This window comes from Chenopodium album, chromosome 9, assembly GCF_948465745.1.
Source record: "Chenopodium album chromosome 9, dcCheAlbu1.1, whole genome shotgun sequence".
In the NCBI taxonomy this organism is placed as follows: domain Eukaryota; kingdom Viridiplantae; phylum Streptophyta; class Magnoliopsida; order Caryophyllales; family Amaranthaceae; genus Chenopodium; species Chenopodium album.
Window position 1 is genome coordinate 7703132 of NC_137842.1, and position 17122 is coordinate 7720253.

The window sequence follows — 17122 nt, forward strand, 5'->3', positions numbered from 1 at the left end:
TACACACACTTGTGCGAGATTCGCCTAGAGCTACGTTCGACCTGATTCCTAGCGGATACGTAGGCAACCTCACATCGAGGTGCGGCCGTAAAAAAAAATTGCATTCACATTTACAATCATACACCATGATAATATCTAGGAATTTCCAATGCTCATCCCTATCTACTTAAAGCTAGACTTGGGGGCTTGATCCCTACATCATTAGCCTACCTAGCCTAAGAGTCACCACTATTTGACTCTTTTAACAAATAATATCTTTCCATACACTTAGCCCTTGTGGCCTAACTTTAGTGTCACTTTCACACACTGCACAGATACATGACCAAATAGTCTTTCCCTTAGGACCCCTTTGTCATGAAATCTTAACACAACACTGAAGCATACCTTGTCATATCAAAATCACTCATCAATCATATTCATCATTGCGTCGAATTATGAAGTGCTTAGCCTCCGTGCCTAAGTTACTTAAATACTTTCATTATCAAGTCAACTAGGATAGTCTAAGATGTTACAATCCTTGTACTGTGAGAAACAACATTTGACTAAGCTCATTCCACAAGCACCTTCAAAAACTTCGATTCTTTTTTTCGCGTCTTTCTATTTCGGGAGAAAGCCGGTAACCTCCACAAAAATGACGGAAATTTTTTCTTTTTTTGCATTTTTGAGTCACATGGAATCAACACTATGCACACACGGGTCATGAGTCACACGTGTCATTTCACTTCGAGTCGAGTCAACCTCGAGTCAATCACAGTGAGTCAAGTTTATACCTTGAGTCATTTCAAGTCAATGAGTCAAGCGACGTTAAACCTTAGGTCAACCCTAAGGTAATTAAAGAAATTGGCAAAGTTCTATAGTAAAAAATAAATACAGGTACAGCAGAATAGGGAAGACCCTACTCCAGCGCCAGACGACAACATCTAGCGTATGGAAATAGATTTCAGCGCTTGGCGCTAGATCTCAGCATCTGGCGACAGAGCCAATTCTTGGCGCCAGAGATATTTCAGCAACGACAAAGCTCGAAGCCTCTTAGAAAGGTGATTTCGACCTCATACAACAATTTCGGGTTCCTTGGTACGACAGTTAGCCCCTATGAGCAATTTGACATGATTAAGTAGTTGGTTGGATTACAATCGCAATAAGTGATCGACCTGATGAAAGATCGTCTTACTTAGCTTAAAGCGCCTAAGAATTGGCTTATCACGGAGACACTGATATACTAGTTTTAGCGGAAGCAAAGTTCAAGCAAGCTTTAGAGATCGGCAAGCGTTGGTCTTCGGAAACTTTTCTTCGGAATATTATCGCAACAAACATTCTATTATCAAGCTCTTTGTTCAGAGACGCGTAGACATATCATCAAGCTCTTTGCTCTAGAGACGCGTGGACATGTCATTCAAGCTCTTTTGTTCCAGAGACGCATGTACATATCATCAAAGCTCTATTGTTCAGAGACGCGTGGACATGTATTTCAAAGCTCTTTTGTTCAGAGACGCGTGGACATATCACCATCAAGCTCTTTTGTTCAGAGACGCGTGGACATATCACCATCAAGCTCTTTTGTTCAGAGACGCGTGGACATTTCTTTCAAGCTCTTTGTTCAGAGACGCGTGGACATATCATCAAACTCTTTTGCTCCAGAGACGCGTGGACATGTCATCAAGCTCTTTTGCTCCAGAGACGCGTGGGCATCCAATTATCAAGCTCTTTTTTCAGAGGCGCGTGAAAATATTAAAAAAAGAAGCTCTTTATTCAGAGGCGCGAGAACATATCCAAAAAAAGAAGCTCTTTGTTCAGAGACGAGTGAACATCGAAACAGCAGGATGGCGTTCCCTAAATTGTGGAGTGTTGTAAAAAACAACTGAGGATTGTTTCAAGCGAAGCAATCTTTGATAGTATTCCTTTGGACGTGGAATATTATCAAAGCGGAAGAGGATTGTTTCAAGTGAAGCAATCTTCGATAGTGTTCCCTTAGACGTGGAATATTATCAAAGCGGGAGAGGATAGTTTCAAGCGAAGCAGTCTTCTATATCGAAAGCAGTTACAAGCGTAGCGGTTTTCAAGCGGGATGGCATTCTCTTGGCAGGAGGTCATCAAAACAACAGCAATGCATCAGCAAATCGGTTACTTTCAGAGATGTGTGCTTGACGGTGCAAGATACGCGTTTCTTAACTCTCTTATCTGTTTGACTAATGCTAGTTTGTAGGTATCGGCGTTGCAAGAGTGATTTAGGATCACAGAACGTTCTGAATAATTCTCCGTCCCTATCGATACTTTGACTTTTGTTTTCGAAACATGCGTTTCTCCAAACTCAGTCAAAGTGGGGTCTTTTGAAGACACCCATTTGTGTCTCCCCAAAACCAAACCTAGTGATGAGTACCTTTCGCGTCGAATCATAATCGAATGAAGTGAAAGTGTGGAAAGTTTAGTGTTGCGGATAGTTTTAATTTCTTTTCTCTTCTCTCTGGTTTTGAAAACTTATTTTAAGAAAACAGCCAATCCTGTTTGGTTGGTTCATGAAATGGGTCCAATAGTAGTGTAGTTGGATGGGGCTTTAAAAGAGCTTTCCAACGATATATTATAAGCCCAATTCCAATGAATATTGAGGAAGTTATGGCCAAATTACTGAACTGGGCCCGGTTTGAGCCTTATATGCGACCCATTGATCTAGGGGAGGGCCTAATATTGGTTTATCATTCCTAATGCAATTAGGAATGATTTTAGTCTTCTAGATTCTTCTAGAAGGTTCTTTTCATTCCTAATTCAATTAGCATTGATAAATTGACTTTTGTTGACTTTTCAGAGTTTTAATTAAAATCGAAGAGCATTTTTGAGGAAAATTACGATTTTATCCTCCTGTACGGCAATTTTTATCTGATTTTAAGAAAATGCTTGAATTTCTAAATCAGCGCCAAACGCCAGCTGTAGCGCCAGGCGCTACGCTTTGCACCTGGCGCTAGCATTGGCGCCTGGCGCTAATGTTGGCGTCTGGCGCCAATAGCCAGCGTTGGCGCTAACATTGTTTTATGTGCGCCAGAACTCTGTTTTGATATTTTATCTTTTTGGCTGATTTTCTCTATAAATAACGTGCTAAAAATTCCGTTTTCATTCATCAACAACCAATTTTCATTCATCTACAATCTATCAACTCTCATGAAGATTTCCTTGATCTCTCTCTCTCTTTTTCTAAACTAGCTTCTTCTCATAAATATAAAAATTCCGCATTCATTAGATCTAGATACACCTAGCCATATTCGAAGTTGCCTTCGCCCTAGATGTGAAAGGTTTAATTTCTGAGGGTTTGGTCCCGAATTTCATCTTTCAATAATTATTTGATTTAATTGTTTTGTTTATTATTTTCTTTGAAGTTACTAACGTGTGTATTTTGTTATTAGAAAGAGGTACGAGGCATCAAAGTAAGTACTTTAATGGTTTTTATTGATGTTATGATATAGAGTTCATGCTTAGGTTGTTATTATGATATTCCTAGTATCATGTCTAGGGTAACTTTAATATCAAGTATGATTAAAAGTACGATATCTTTTATGTTCTTCCTAATATTTATGATCGTTAGTATCATGTTAGGGCTAAAGCTTTGATTTTTTTTGCTTAGTGACATGCTAGGGTTGTTATTAATCTTGTTAGTATCATGCCTAGGATCTTGCTATTATTATGCTTTAACATTATTATGATTATTTTTATGATTTATGATTATAATTGTTATAATTGTTGTTATGATATTTATTATTATTATTATTATTATTATTATTATTATGGTAAATGTTATTAGTATGTTGCTTGATGATATTTATTGTTATTGCTTGATCACGCCTTTTATGCATGTTTAAAGGGAATTAGTACTTGTAATCACGCTTAATAAGATAATTAATAATCTTTTTTAGGGTTAATTATGATTATGATTCAAGTGATCGCCAATAATAGATTTCTTTAAGCATTAAAATTCAACTAACATAGATAAAAAGGTTTAGGGTAAACATATTGATTGCATGTTAGTCAGAAAGTGCACATGAATACGATCAGAATAAAGTAGAGGCCTATTATTAGGGCAGGTTCAATCTCTTTTAGGTTGGATTTGTACCTTCATCCCCGAACCCTATTTGGTTAAAGACCTTATGGAGTTGACGATCTCTTGGATCGTTAAGGGGTGTAACCTTCACCTTGTGAACGGTTTACAAGTTCCTAAAAAACTTGTTGGCGACTCTTTTGCTCTATCTTCTTTTCCTTTGGACGCCACCGTACTTTAGTGTATGATCACAGAGGGGTTCAAGCTAGGGATTAACGCTTGAAATATTCCCTACATATATATTTATGTTTGATACGATGGTATTTTTACACTTTAAAATTTACTAAAACTGGAAAGATAAAAAATTGTTGCACATAATAGAGAGCACCAATTTATGGCAAATATTGCAGATTATTGTGCGCGGAGGGAGTATATGATTTTACAAGTTGTTATATTATTTACTGAAATTAACGCCAACTTTTTTTATCAAACCGCCAACAAAATTAATAATGGGACAAAATTACCCTCACTCATCCTCTCTTTGCTTTCTCTCTCTTAAATGCATCAAGCCGCAAATCAACTGTCGACCACTACAAAATTAAAGCAACCATCATTGCCACCACGATCACCACCCACGCCACCGTACCACAGCCACGATCACCACCATCCACCATAACTGCCCACAAATACTGACGGATCTACGTTATGACCCGGGGAGACACGTTCTACCCCCAGAAAAAAGAAAAAAAAAGTTTGTTTACAAAAAAGCCTCCTTTAAAATACAATATAAATACTAAACAATGCAAATCATTCAAGATAGCTAATGTTGCTTCAGCGGTAACAAAGCAGGTGTATAGAGTTTTCCCTTAGGCTTGAGGGGTCAGCGGTTCGATTTAAAGATGTTTAAAATTTGATGATAAATTTTTATACAAAATCACAATATATTACGCAAAAATTTAACTTGATGTGTTATTACCAATTTAAATTTAGTTTGAGTTTCAAGTTAGTAGGTGTAGACACCCATTTGTGTCTCCCCAAAACCAAACCCAGTGATGAGTACCTTTCACGTCGAATCATAATCTAATGAGGTGAAAGTGTGGAAAGTCTAACGTTGCGGATAGTTTTAATTTCTTTTCTCCTCTCTGTTTTTGAAAACTTATTTTAAGAAAACAGCCAATCCAGTTTGGTTGGTCCATGATATGGGTCCAATAGTAGTGTAGTTGGATGGGGCTTGACAAGAGCTTTCCAACGATATATTATAAGCCCAATTCCGATGAATATTGAGGAAGTTATGGCCAATTTACTAAACTGGACCCGGTTTGAGCCTTATGTGCGGCCCAATGATCTAGGGGAGGGCCTAATATGATTTATCATTCCTAATTAGAGGTGGTTATTGGACAGAGTAGCCCAATGATAATAGGGTTAGGGCCAAGCTTATAGGGCTTTTAATGGACAGGGCTATTAATGGACCGGGCCCTTATTGGGTAGGGTCAATATAGGGCCAACATGTTTTTCCAATTTAGTTGATAAAGAAAATACATAATGTAAAAAAAAATTATATAGATTAATTTGTATTCATATGTATTTAATAATGGCTTTTTCCAATATTTATTTTAATTGATATTTTGTAGGCCCACCCATTATCGACCCACGACCCGCATTAGCCCGACCCTATATTGACCCTATAAAATGTGACCCTCTTTGACCCTGACCCGCAACCAACCTGCCCCGACCCTGACCCGACCCGCTCAATAACCAAGTCTATTCCTAATGCAATTAGGAATGGTTTTAGTCTTCTAGATTCTTCTAGAAGGTTCTTTTCATTCCTAATTCAATTAGCATTAATAAATTGACTTTTGTTGACTTTTCAGAGTTTTAATTAAATCAACGAACATTTTTGAGGAAAAGATACGATTTGAACCTCCTGTATGGAAAAAATTATCTGATTTTAGAAAACGCGTCGAAAACAGGATTGGCGCCTAACTTTAGGCATTGCCGCCTGGCGCTGACATTGGCGCCAGGCGCCAATGGCCAATTCCTGGCGCCAATCTCGTTTTGCGTGCGCCAGACTCTGTTTTGTTAATTTTATCTTTTTGGCTGATTTTCTCTATAAATAACGTCGTGAAAACTCCGTTTTCATGGACCTACAATCAGTTTTCATTCGCAATCATTAATTCTCTCATTCTCTCTAATCATTCACCAATTCTCATCAAGTTTTCTTGATTATTTTCTCTTCTCTTAATCATTCATTACTCTTTCTTTCTCTTTTCTAAACTTGCTTTTAAAATACAAAATTCCTCATTCATTAGATCTAGAAACACCTAGCCATATTCGAAGTTGCCTTCGCCCTAGACGTGAAATGTTTAATTTCTGAGGGTTTGGTCCCAAATCTCTATTTCAATTATTTAATTTAATTGTTTGTTTATTATTTTCCTTGAAGTTACTAACGTGTGTATTTTTTATTAGAAAGAGGTACGAGGCATCAAATTAAGTACTTTAATGGTTTTTATTGATGTTATGATATAGAAATCATGTTTGAATTATTATGATATTCCTAGTATCATGTCTAGGGTAACTTTAATATTAAATATGATTGTTACGATGCCTTTTATTCTCTTCCTAATATTTATGATTGTTAGTATCATGTTAGGGTTAAAGATTTGATTTTTATTGCTTAGTGACATGCTAGGGTTTGTTATTAATCTTGTTAGTATCATGCCTAGGATCTTGCTATTATTATGCTTTAATATTAACATGAACATGATTATGATTATAATGATTGTAATTTATGAATATTATTATTTTTATTATCTTGATGATGATTATAACTTTATTGTCATGATATTTATGATTATTATTATGTTGCTTGATATATATTTATTGTTATTGCTTGATCACACCTTTTTATGCATGTTTAAAGGGAATTGGTATTTGTAATCACGCTTAATAAGATAATTAATAATCTTGTTTAGGGTTAATGTGATTATAATTCAAGTGATCGCCAATAATAGATTTGTTTGTGCATTAATATTCAACCAACATAGATAAACAGGTTTAGGGCTAAACCTATTGATTGCATGTCAGTCAGAAAGCGCACATGAATATGATCAGAATAAAGTAGAGCCCTATTATTAGGGCAGGTTCAATCTCTTTTAGGTTGGATTTGTACCTTCATCCCCGAACCCTTATTTGGTTCTAGACCTTATGGAGTTGACGATCTCTTGGATCGTTAAGGGGTGTAACCTTCACCTCGTGAACGGTTTACAAGTTCCTAAAAAAACTTGTTGGCGACTCTTTTATTCCCGCTAGAATTTATTCCCTACAGTTTTTGGCGACTCCACTGGGGAGGATTTCTATTTTAATTCCTGAATTTGTTTCGGCAATGATTTAGTATGAGTTGATGAGACTCGAAACGTTCTAAGTATTTCATGTGCGTAATTTTGATTAATATTATTGTCATATGCATAAAGTAGATCTCATTGGAAAGACCATCCGTAATGAGTTAAAAACATAGGAGTTTACACGTAGGAAATTTGAGAAATATCTTTCACAACTAGGACCGAAATAACACCGCGCGAAACTAGAAAATTTTATCGAGCACAGAAAGCTGCTGAGGCATGTGGGAAGTAGGGAAAATGACCAGAGCATTGGCGCCAGGCATTTAACTGTAGCGCCAGACGCCAGCATTGGCGCCGGGCACTACAGCTAAATCCTGGCGCAAGTCTCTGATTGTTGGCGCCAACCTCCTCCAATACCGAGCCAGAAATATGCGTTTTAATTTCGACCGGTTTTTTCGTATTGTTTGCTCGATCCTACTTCCTGATTGAATTTTTTTTCTCACTTTTCTGAAACCCATATGTATTCTACATATGGACATAACCCTCTGGGAATTCATGCTCCATCTACCTGATTGAACGCTCCGTGCAACAAAGGGTACATCCGAGAATGTTGAATTCACCAAACCATGGAAGCGAGTTTTTTCTAAAACTCACGGTGTCCCATCCACTCGCACCAACCCTTCACGGTTAGGCTTCCGCGCGGTTCATCCGGACAATTAACCATGGACCCTCTATTGACTAAACAATATCCCGACCTTTAGAGAACTAGAGCCATGGTTAGGTTGCAAACTCATTGCATCATATTGTGCCTACTTAACTAATTGTGCATTATTTGTTGTGCATATATTCTATGTTTCTCTTAACCGTTTGTTGAATCATGTTGAAATTAAATAAATTAATGACTTAAAGAACTTTGCCTATTTAATTAATTAATTAATTAATTAATTTGAGTAAATAAAGTCTAATATTTTAATCGGAATTGACCTAGTACGACTTTAGGCATACCCCAGTTGATTAATAACACCGAAAACAGTCCCAGATTAAAGCTCCAGTATTGGCGCCAAAGTCTGAGTTGTAGTGCCACAATGTGGAGTGTGGCGCCTGGCGACAGCTCTGTCGTCTGGTTCCAAGCTACACATTGTGACGCCAGTCCTGTCGTTTGGCCGACAGTTCGGATTATTGATCGAGTCATCACCTAGTATCTAATTAACCAGTTTGCTAATCAATTCGGTTAATTTTTCGCTTCAATAACACCTTGTCGAGTCATTAATCGAGTCTAGTCACATAGTCTGGCCACATGGTCATCACACGAGTCTTAACATACCACCTACACTCACTAGTCTTAGCACACACTTTGAGTGTATGTCACCATGACCATGTCTTAGGTTCCTGCATGAGTCGGTTTTTTCCGTCATTTGAGTTGGGGGGTACATTCTACTCCTAATTCTTCATATCCTTCCACCTCCATCATTCTTCTTCACATTCTATTCCATCTTTCTTCACTTCCTCAATCCATCGCATGTTGAATAAAGTTTGAGTCAAATAATTAACAATAAATATCCCCAATTTCCTTTTCCACAGTACTTGGTCGAGGAGAGAAGGGCGATTAATCAAGGACAACCTCTTTATTCAGGTCTCACTTTTTGATAAACCAATTCGTTAAAAGAGGAAGGCTAAAAAGATAATGGCAAGTCAAGAAGAAGTCAATGAGCTTAGGAACCACTTGGCTACTGTGACTGAGACACTGAAGCTCCTTACACTTAATATTGATGATCCCGTGAAGCAACAACAGATGGACCTCATGCAAGAGACGTCTAAGCAAGCTATCTAGTCATTATAAATTTCAGGGCATGAGTTCACAAGGGGTCTCGTTGGACAAGGAACTTCTTCCGTATAAGTTCAACGCCACTGACATCCCTAAATTCAAGGCAACAGATAACCCTTACTTTCATCTAAGAGCTTTTGAAACTATAATGAGCATTAAGGGTATCGATAAGAAGATTTTCCCCTCTCTGTTCCCACTATCTCTCGAAATCGTTTGACAATAATGGTTCTTTTCTCTCGAGAAAGAAAAAACCTCTTCTTGGGAGTTGATAACAAACGCTTTCATAGATAGATATAAGTGCAACGTCCAAGACGAAACAGACCACAGACAACTTGAGATGTTAAAACAAAAAGAAAACGAAGGGTTCACTTCTTTCTTCAAAAAATGGAGGGAAACTTATGCTAATATGGTCAAGGCTCCCACTGAAAAGGAATCTGTGAGAATATTTATCAAAAATCTCCAAGAGAAGTATTCGAAGCATTTAAAATATCAACACAATCTGAATACTTTCAAGGCCGTTTATGACATCGGAATTGAAATCGAAGATGACCTCGCAAAGCAAAAAGCTACTAACAATAGTAACCACGGTGGCTGGAAAGGAAAGAAGAACGACAATCCTTCTTCTTCCAAAAACGCCCACTCTAGTAACAATGTTAGTACCTTTGATCTCAATGAAGTTTTAGCCATGGATAACCAAGGATCTAAGAAGCAACTAAGGAAAGACTTCACCCCCATTGGGATGAGCTACGATGATGCTTTCGATCGACTCCATGCCAAGGGAATCATTACTCCCATTGGACCTATTCAAGATTCCCCACTTAAGAAAAGATTGCCTAGTTGGAATCCAGACGAACACTGCAAGTACCATAAAGGTAGGGGTCATGCTACTGAGAGATGTTGGAAGCTAAAGGAGGCTATCCAACATTTGATTGATAATAACAAGCTTCCCATACCTCCAGTTAACAAGAAGAGCGAGTGATGATAAGGGAAACAACACAAGACAAGAGGCGAGCTTCAACGACAAGATTTCGTGACCTTTTTTTCTCTATTTCTTTTTTATTTACCCTTTCCCCAATAAGTCTAGCATAACACCTTTCTTTTCCTTTAGATTAATTTTGTAGATTCTTTCTTTTTCCTTTAAAAAAATGAGCATTTATTTCCTTATATATGATCATTTCATTATATTGCATTAAAAAAAAAATAATAAAAAAAACATGTCGAATTAAGCACAAGGTATACCAATGATTTAAGGCACCCCTTGTAGCCACATCATATCTCCTTTCACCTTTCAAATATGCAATCCTTTCTTCATAAACAACTTTGAGCCTCGTCTAACGATAGACCTTTCTTATTTCAACCTACATCTACCTAACCTTGGGATGGGATGGTGTGTAACTTATGCAATTCTAAAGAAAGCTTGAGCAAATTCAAAAATTAAAATAGAAAAAATAAGCAAAAAATAAAATAAATAAAAGTGTACAAAAAGGGCAAGTGTTCCAATGTCTTTGATATGAAATTGTCTTTGATAAGAACACGTCTCAGATTGCGTCTCTTATCGAGTGCTCAGTACCGTGCCTGAGAAACATGAATGCCAAGTGAGTGATAGACCGCATGCTCGGGATTGCCTACACTTATAAAAATGAAACAGATGCTAAAGCAAAAGATAAAAGAGATATAAAAAAGAGTAGAAACTCGAGCATAAAAATACAAACATTCAAAAGCAAGGTTGCACACCTTGGGGGCTTATCTAGGGTCTTGAGCCTTTATCCCCTTCTTATATAGCCTTTAGCCTAACCACGTTACAACCCTTAAAAAGACCTTTTTGAGGTATACACACTTGTGCGAGGTTCGGCTAGAGCTACGTTTGGCCTTATTCCTAACGGATACGTAGGCATCCTCACATCGAGGTGCGGCCGTAATAAAAATGCATTCATATTCACATTCACACACTTACACCATGATCATATCAAGGGATCTCCTATGCTCATCCCTTTCCACTTAGAGCTAGACATGGGGGCTTGATCCCTATATCATTAGCTTACCTAGCCTAAGGGTCACCACCACTTGACTCTTTTCAATATATTTCACCATTATTTGACTCTTCTAATAATAATATTTTTCCACACACTTAGCCTTTGCGGCCTAACTTTAGTGTCACTTTCACACTCATCACAGATACATGACCAAATATTCTTCCCTTAGAAACCCTTTGTCATGAAATCATAACGTTGAAGCATGCCTTGTAATATCAACATCACTCACCAATCATATTCACCATTGCATCACGAAGTATGAAGTGCTTAGCCTCCGTGCCTAAGTTACCCAAATACTTTCATCATGGAGTCAACAGTTGAGATAGCCTAGGATGGATTAATCCTTGCACCTTGAGAGATAGTATCATTCAACATGCACCTTCAAACACTTCGATTCTATTTTTGCGTCTTTCTTTTTCAGGAGAAAGTCGGTACCCTCCACAAAAATGACGGAAAATTTTTGCTTTTTTGCATTTTCGAGTCGCACAATCATAATACAATGCACACACGGGTCACGAGTAACACGTGTCATTTCACATCGAGTTGAGTGAACCTTGAGTCAATCACAGCGAGTCAAGTTTATGCCTTGAGTCGTGTCAAGTCAATGAGTCAAGCGACGTTAAACCTTAGGTCAACCCTAAGATAATTAAAAAGATTAGCAAAGTTCTATTGTAGGGAATTATTTCAAGCCTTAAAATCCCACTAGCTCGAACCCCACTGTGATCATACACTAAAGTACAGTGGCGTCCAAAAGGGAAGAAGATAGAGCAAAAGAGTCGCCAACAAGTTTTTAAGGAACTTGTAAACCGTTCATAGGATGAAGGTTACACCCCTTAACGATCCAAGAGATCGTCAACTCCATAAAGTCATGAACCAAATAAGGGTTCGGGGATGAAGGTACAAATCCAACCTAAAAGAGATTGAATCTGCCCTAATAATAGGCCTCTACTTTATTCTGCTCGTATTCATGTGCGCTTTCTGACTAACATACAATCAATAGGATTAACCCTAAACCTGTTTAATCTATGTTGGTTGAATTTAATGCACAAATAAACTATTATTGGCGATCACTTGAATTATAATCACAATTAACCTAACAAGATTATTAATTATCTTATTAAGCATGATTACAAGTACCAATTCCCTTTAAACATGCAATAAAGGTGATCAAGCAATAAGAATAAAATTCAAGCAACATAATAATCATAATAAAACTATAATTATCAAAACAATAATAATCATAAATAAAATAATCATCATCAAAATAATAATAATAATATTCATAATCATAATAAATTATAACAATTATAATCATGATCATGTTAATGTTAAAGCATAAAAAAAACAAGATCCTAGGCATGATACTAACAAGATTAATAACAAACCCTAGCATGTCACTAAGCAATAAAAATCAAATCTTTAGCCCTAACATGATACTAACAATCATAAATATTAGGAAGAACATAGGAAGCATCATAACAATCATATTTAATATTAAAATACCCTAGACATGATACTAGGAATCATAATAATAATATAAACATGAATTCTACATCATAATATCAATAAATCAATTAAAGTACTTACTTTGTTGCCTCATACCTCTTTCTAATAACAAAATACACACGTTAGTAACTTCAAGGAAAATAATAAACAAACAATTAAATTAAATTAAATAATTGAAAGAGAGATTTGGGACCAAACCCTAAGAAATTAAACCTTTCACGTCTAGGGCGAAGGCAACTTCGAATATGGCTAGGTGTTTCTAGATCTTGTGAATGCGGAATTTTGTATGAAAAAATAAGAAAGAATTGAAGAAATTAAAGAATACTACAGAATTAATGTTTGAGGAGAATCGGTGAATGATAGATGTAGATGATGATCGTAGATCAATGAAAACGGAGTTTTTGATACGATATTTATAGAGAAAATCAGCCAAAAAAGATAATTTAATAAAACAGAGTCTAACGCTCTCAAAACAGGATTGGCGCCAACCCTGGCTAGCTGGCACCAGGCACTAGTGGCTAGCGCCTGGCGCCAAGGCCTGGGGTTGGACGCCAAACTGAATTTCAACGCGTTTTCGAAAATCTGATAAGTTTACCGTACTGGAAGATAAAATAATATAATTTCTTCGAAAATGCTATTTGATTTTGATTAAAACTCTAAAAAGTCAACAAAGTCAACTTATCAATGCTAATTGAATTAGGAATGAAAAGAACCTTCTAGAAGATTCTAGAAGACTAAAACCATTCCTAATTACATTAGGAATGATAAATCATATTAGGCCCTCCCCTAGATCATTGGGCCGTACATAAAGCTCAAACCGGGCCCAGTTTAGTAAATTGGCCATAACTTTCTCAATATTCATCGGAATTGGGCTTATAATATATCGTTGGAAAGGTCTTTGTAAGCCCCATCCAACTACACTACTATTGGACCCATGTCATGGACCATCCAAACTGGATTGGCTGTTTTCTTAAAATAAAGTTTTCAAAAACAGGGAAAAGAGAAAAGAAATAAAACTTTCCGCAACACTAGACTTTCCACACTTCCGTTTCATTCGATTATGATTCGACGTGAAAGGTACTCATCACCGGGTTTGGTTTTGGGGAGACACAAATGGGTGTTTACAGAAGCCCCCACTTTGACTGAGTTTGGAGAAACGCAAGTTTCGAAAACAAAAGTCAAAGTATCGATAGGGATGGAGAATGATTCAAAACGTTCTGCGATCCTAAATCAATCTTGTAACGCCGATACCTGCAAACTAGCGTTAGTTAAACAGATAAAAGAGTTAAGAAACGCGTATCTTGCACCGTCGAGCACACGTCTCTGAAAGTAACCGATTATTGCCGCTTTAATGTTGTTTTGATGACCTCCTGTAAGCTAGAGAATGTCATCCCGCTTGAAAACCGCTACGCCCGTAACTGCTTCCAAATTAGAAGATCGCTTCGCCTGAAACTATCCTCCCCGTAATGATAATATTCCACATCCTAGGGAATACCATCGAAGATTATTTCTCTTGAAACAATCCTCATCCGCATTGATAATATTCCACATCCTAGGGAACACTATCGAAAATTATTTCTCTTGAAATAATTCTCCGTTGTTTGTGACAATTCTCCGCAAGCTAGGGAATGATGTCGAAGATATCTTCTCTTGAAGTCATCCTCATTTGATGCGATAACTTTCCAAAGGAAATTACCGAAGATCCACGCCTGTCGATCTTTAGAAGTTTGCCTGAACTTTGCCTTCGCTATGCCTGTACGTCGGCGTTCTTTTTCTTTGAACCTGTATGTCGGTGCCCTTTGATCTTGAACCTATATGTCGCTGCCTTTTGCTCTTGAACCTATATGTCGGTGCCTTTTGCTAATGAGCCAATGCTTAGGCGCTTTAAGCTAAGTGAGACGATCTCTTATCAGGTCGATCACTTTATGCAATCAAGCCGATTACTTAATCATGTCAAATTGCTCAGAGGGGCTAACTGGCGTACCAAGGAACCCAAAAATATGTTGCAGAAGGCTAGCACAACCCCAACAAGTGGCTGGGTGCTTTGGCGTCGCTGAAAAACCATCAGCGCCAGCCTATTAGCATTAGCGCCAGGCGCTGATGTTGGCGCCAGGCGCCAAGCCCAGATGGTGACGCCAATGTCTAGGGACTGGCGCCAGCACAGGATTCTCTTTAAATTCCCGTTTTCGGTTCATTTCTTGGCTCTGTTCGTCGCGAAAGCTGCTCGAGGAAACCGAAAGCTTCAATTGCTCATTGCTTGCTTGTTTCTCAACCAAATTCGCTCAAATTTGTTGCAAATCAAAGCTCTTCTCATCTATTTTCCCAATCTATGTAAGTTTTCCTCAAACTCACACCGGTTTTGATGAATTCTTGGCATGTTTATTCACGAATTTTATGAAAATTCGAATACTATGATGCTCAATTTGCTTTGTTTATCAAGTTTTATGCCATGAAATTGCTTGTTTATGTTTATATATTGCCTTGGGAATAATTTGAGACTTGTTTGACTCAATTTGGTGAAGAAATGAGCAATCTGCCATCGTTGGACCTCTTAAGGTCGTGAAGAACAATGTGGTTTGTTCTTGATGTTTTTGCTAGCAATTCTTGTTCAATTTGTCACAATAATCACTATAGTGTTGCAAGAAATTGTTTGATTGCTTGAAAAATACTGTCATGCTCAATTTGAATTTGTGCTCTGTTTTAGTACTACGTACTCTGTTTTTTTTTTTCGAACATAGTATCATGCGGCTAGGCGAACCTTAGATACCATAGAACCTTAATTTATGATGATTCTGCACAATGTATCATGGCTAGACAACGAGGCTCAGGTTCACGGTCCCGAAGCACTAGACGTGAGCATGAGCCCGTGGAGGACGACGCCACGCCGTCCACTTCGCTTGGTCGGCTCCCGGAGTGGGATGATCAGACTTTGTTCTTTGCCCCTGTCCACCACATTTCTGAGAGGGTGAGACGAGGAACCGAGCCCGGGAGGACACGGCATCACAGCTATGGTTGTGACGGTCCAGGCGATTTGTACAGCGGATCGGGAGTTATGACTGGGCCAGTTTAGCCTACGCTGATTTCGTTCGTGCGCTGAGGGACTCGTGTCGTCACCGGTCCTTTAGGACGAACGTCGCTTTGTCTGCTTTCTGGAAGGTCGTAGAGGTAAACATTATTCCCTATAAAGTTTAGCCCTACACATTAGTTAGCATTTACTCACACTTTTAACTTTTTGTAGATTTGGTTCTACGAGTACTTTCCTTCCGTTGCGCCTGCGAGACCATCGCCGAGGGGATATCCGGTGAGCGCCTCTTGGGGCGGCCACCATGTGGACATGTCTACTGCATGTGTCCAGAGCTGGATCATCTCGGTACGACTTTTAGTGTTTATCTTGCTCTTTCGCGGTGTTTTAGACATATTCTTGCCTGATTGGTGCTTTTTTATAGGGACCTGAGGTGGTATACCGACTGTGGGGCGGTTGGATAGTCCCTGGATTAGCCGCACAGTACTCTGTTGAGTGTTGCTATTTTCTAGGGACCTACGGAGCGGTTGTGTATTTAGGAGAGAGAGTCGCTAGACAGCACTCTTCTGATGTCTTCGTCGTTCCTGCTCCTCCGCCACGTCATATGTTCGACGAGGGACAGTTGTCAAGCATGGCCAAGGAAGCTGGTTCCCTCTGGCGGTCCCATGTGATCTTTGGGCGGTGTTACGCTGAGGAGCTACTACCTTTATTAGCTCCAGCCCCTGTACCGGCTGAGGATGTGAGGGTAAGATTCTTAGCTTTTATTTTTCGCTATGTAGCCCCTAAGTAATACCTTACTGATTTCTTCAGTTTTATCAGGATGGTCCTGCTGAGTTCGTGTCGCCCCGTATGTCCATTCACTACCAGGGGATATACGGGCCGATCGAGGAGATGATTTCTCCGGCTCCCGAGGGTGAGCGCTTCGTGGAACGGTCGATTCCTCGCCACCAGACTAGTCTAAGCCTAGTTTTTAATTCAGAATTTTGTGTTCATTTATCATGTATTTTCACTGACTTATTTTTCTGACAGTTCTCACGCGAGGTGGTTTTGGCTATGTCACGATGCATAGATGCCTTCCGGAGCCAGCTCGTCTGGATGAGGAACGCGGCCACCTGTCGTCGGGACGATGTCGTCCGAGAGGTAACCTTTCTTCACTTATTATTTCTGCATTATGGCTTCAGTTTTACCTTGTTTCTGATTTAATTCTTTTTTTTTTGCAGGGCCAACCTATCGCTTGTCACACCCGTACGAGACCTGAGGGGCGGAGAGATCCGGCGAGGTCTAGCTCGAGGCGTCGTCGTACTTCGTCAGGGGGTAGAGGCGGTCGCTCCGAGGATGCTCGAGCCGACGTTGCTAAGGGATCGGGATCTTCTTCTG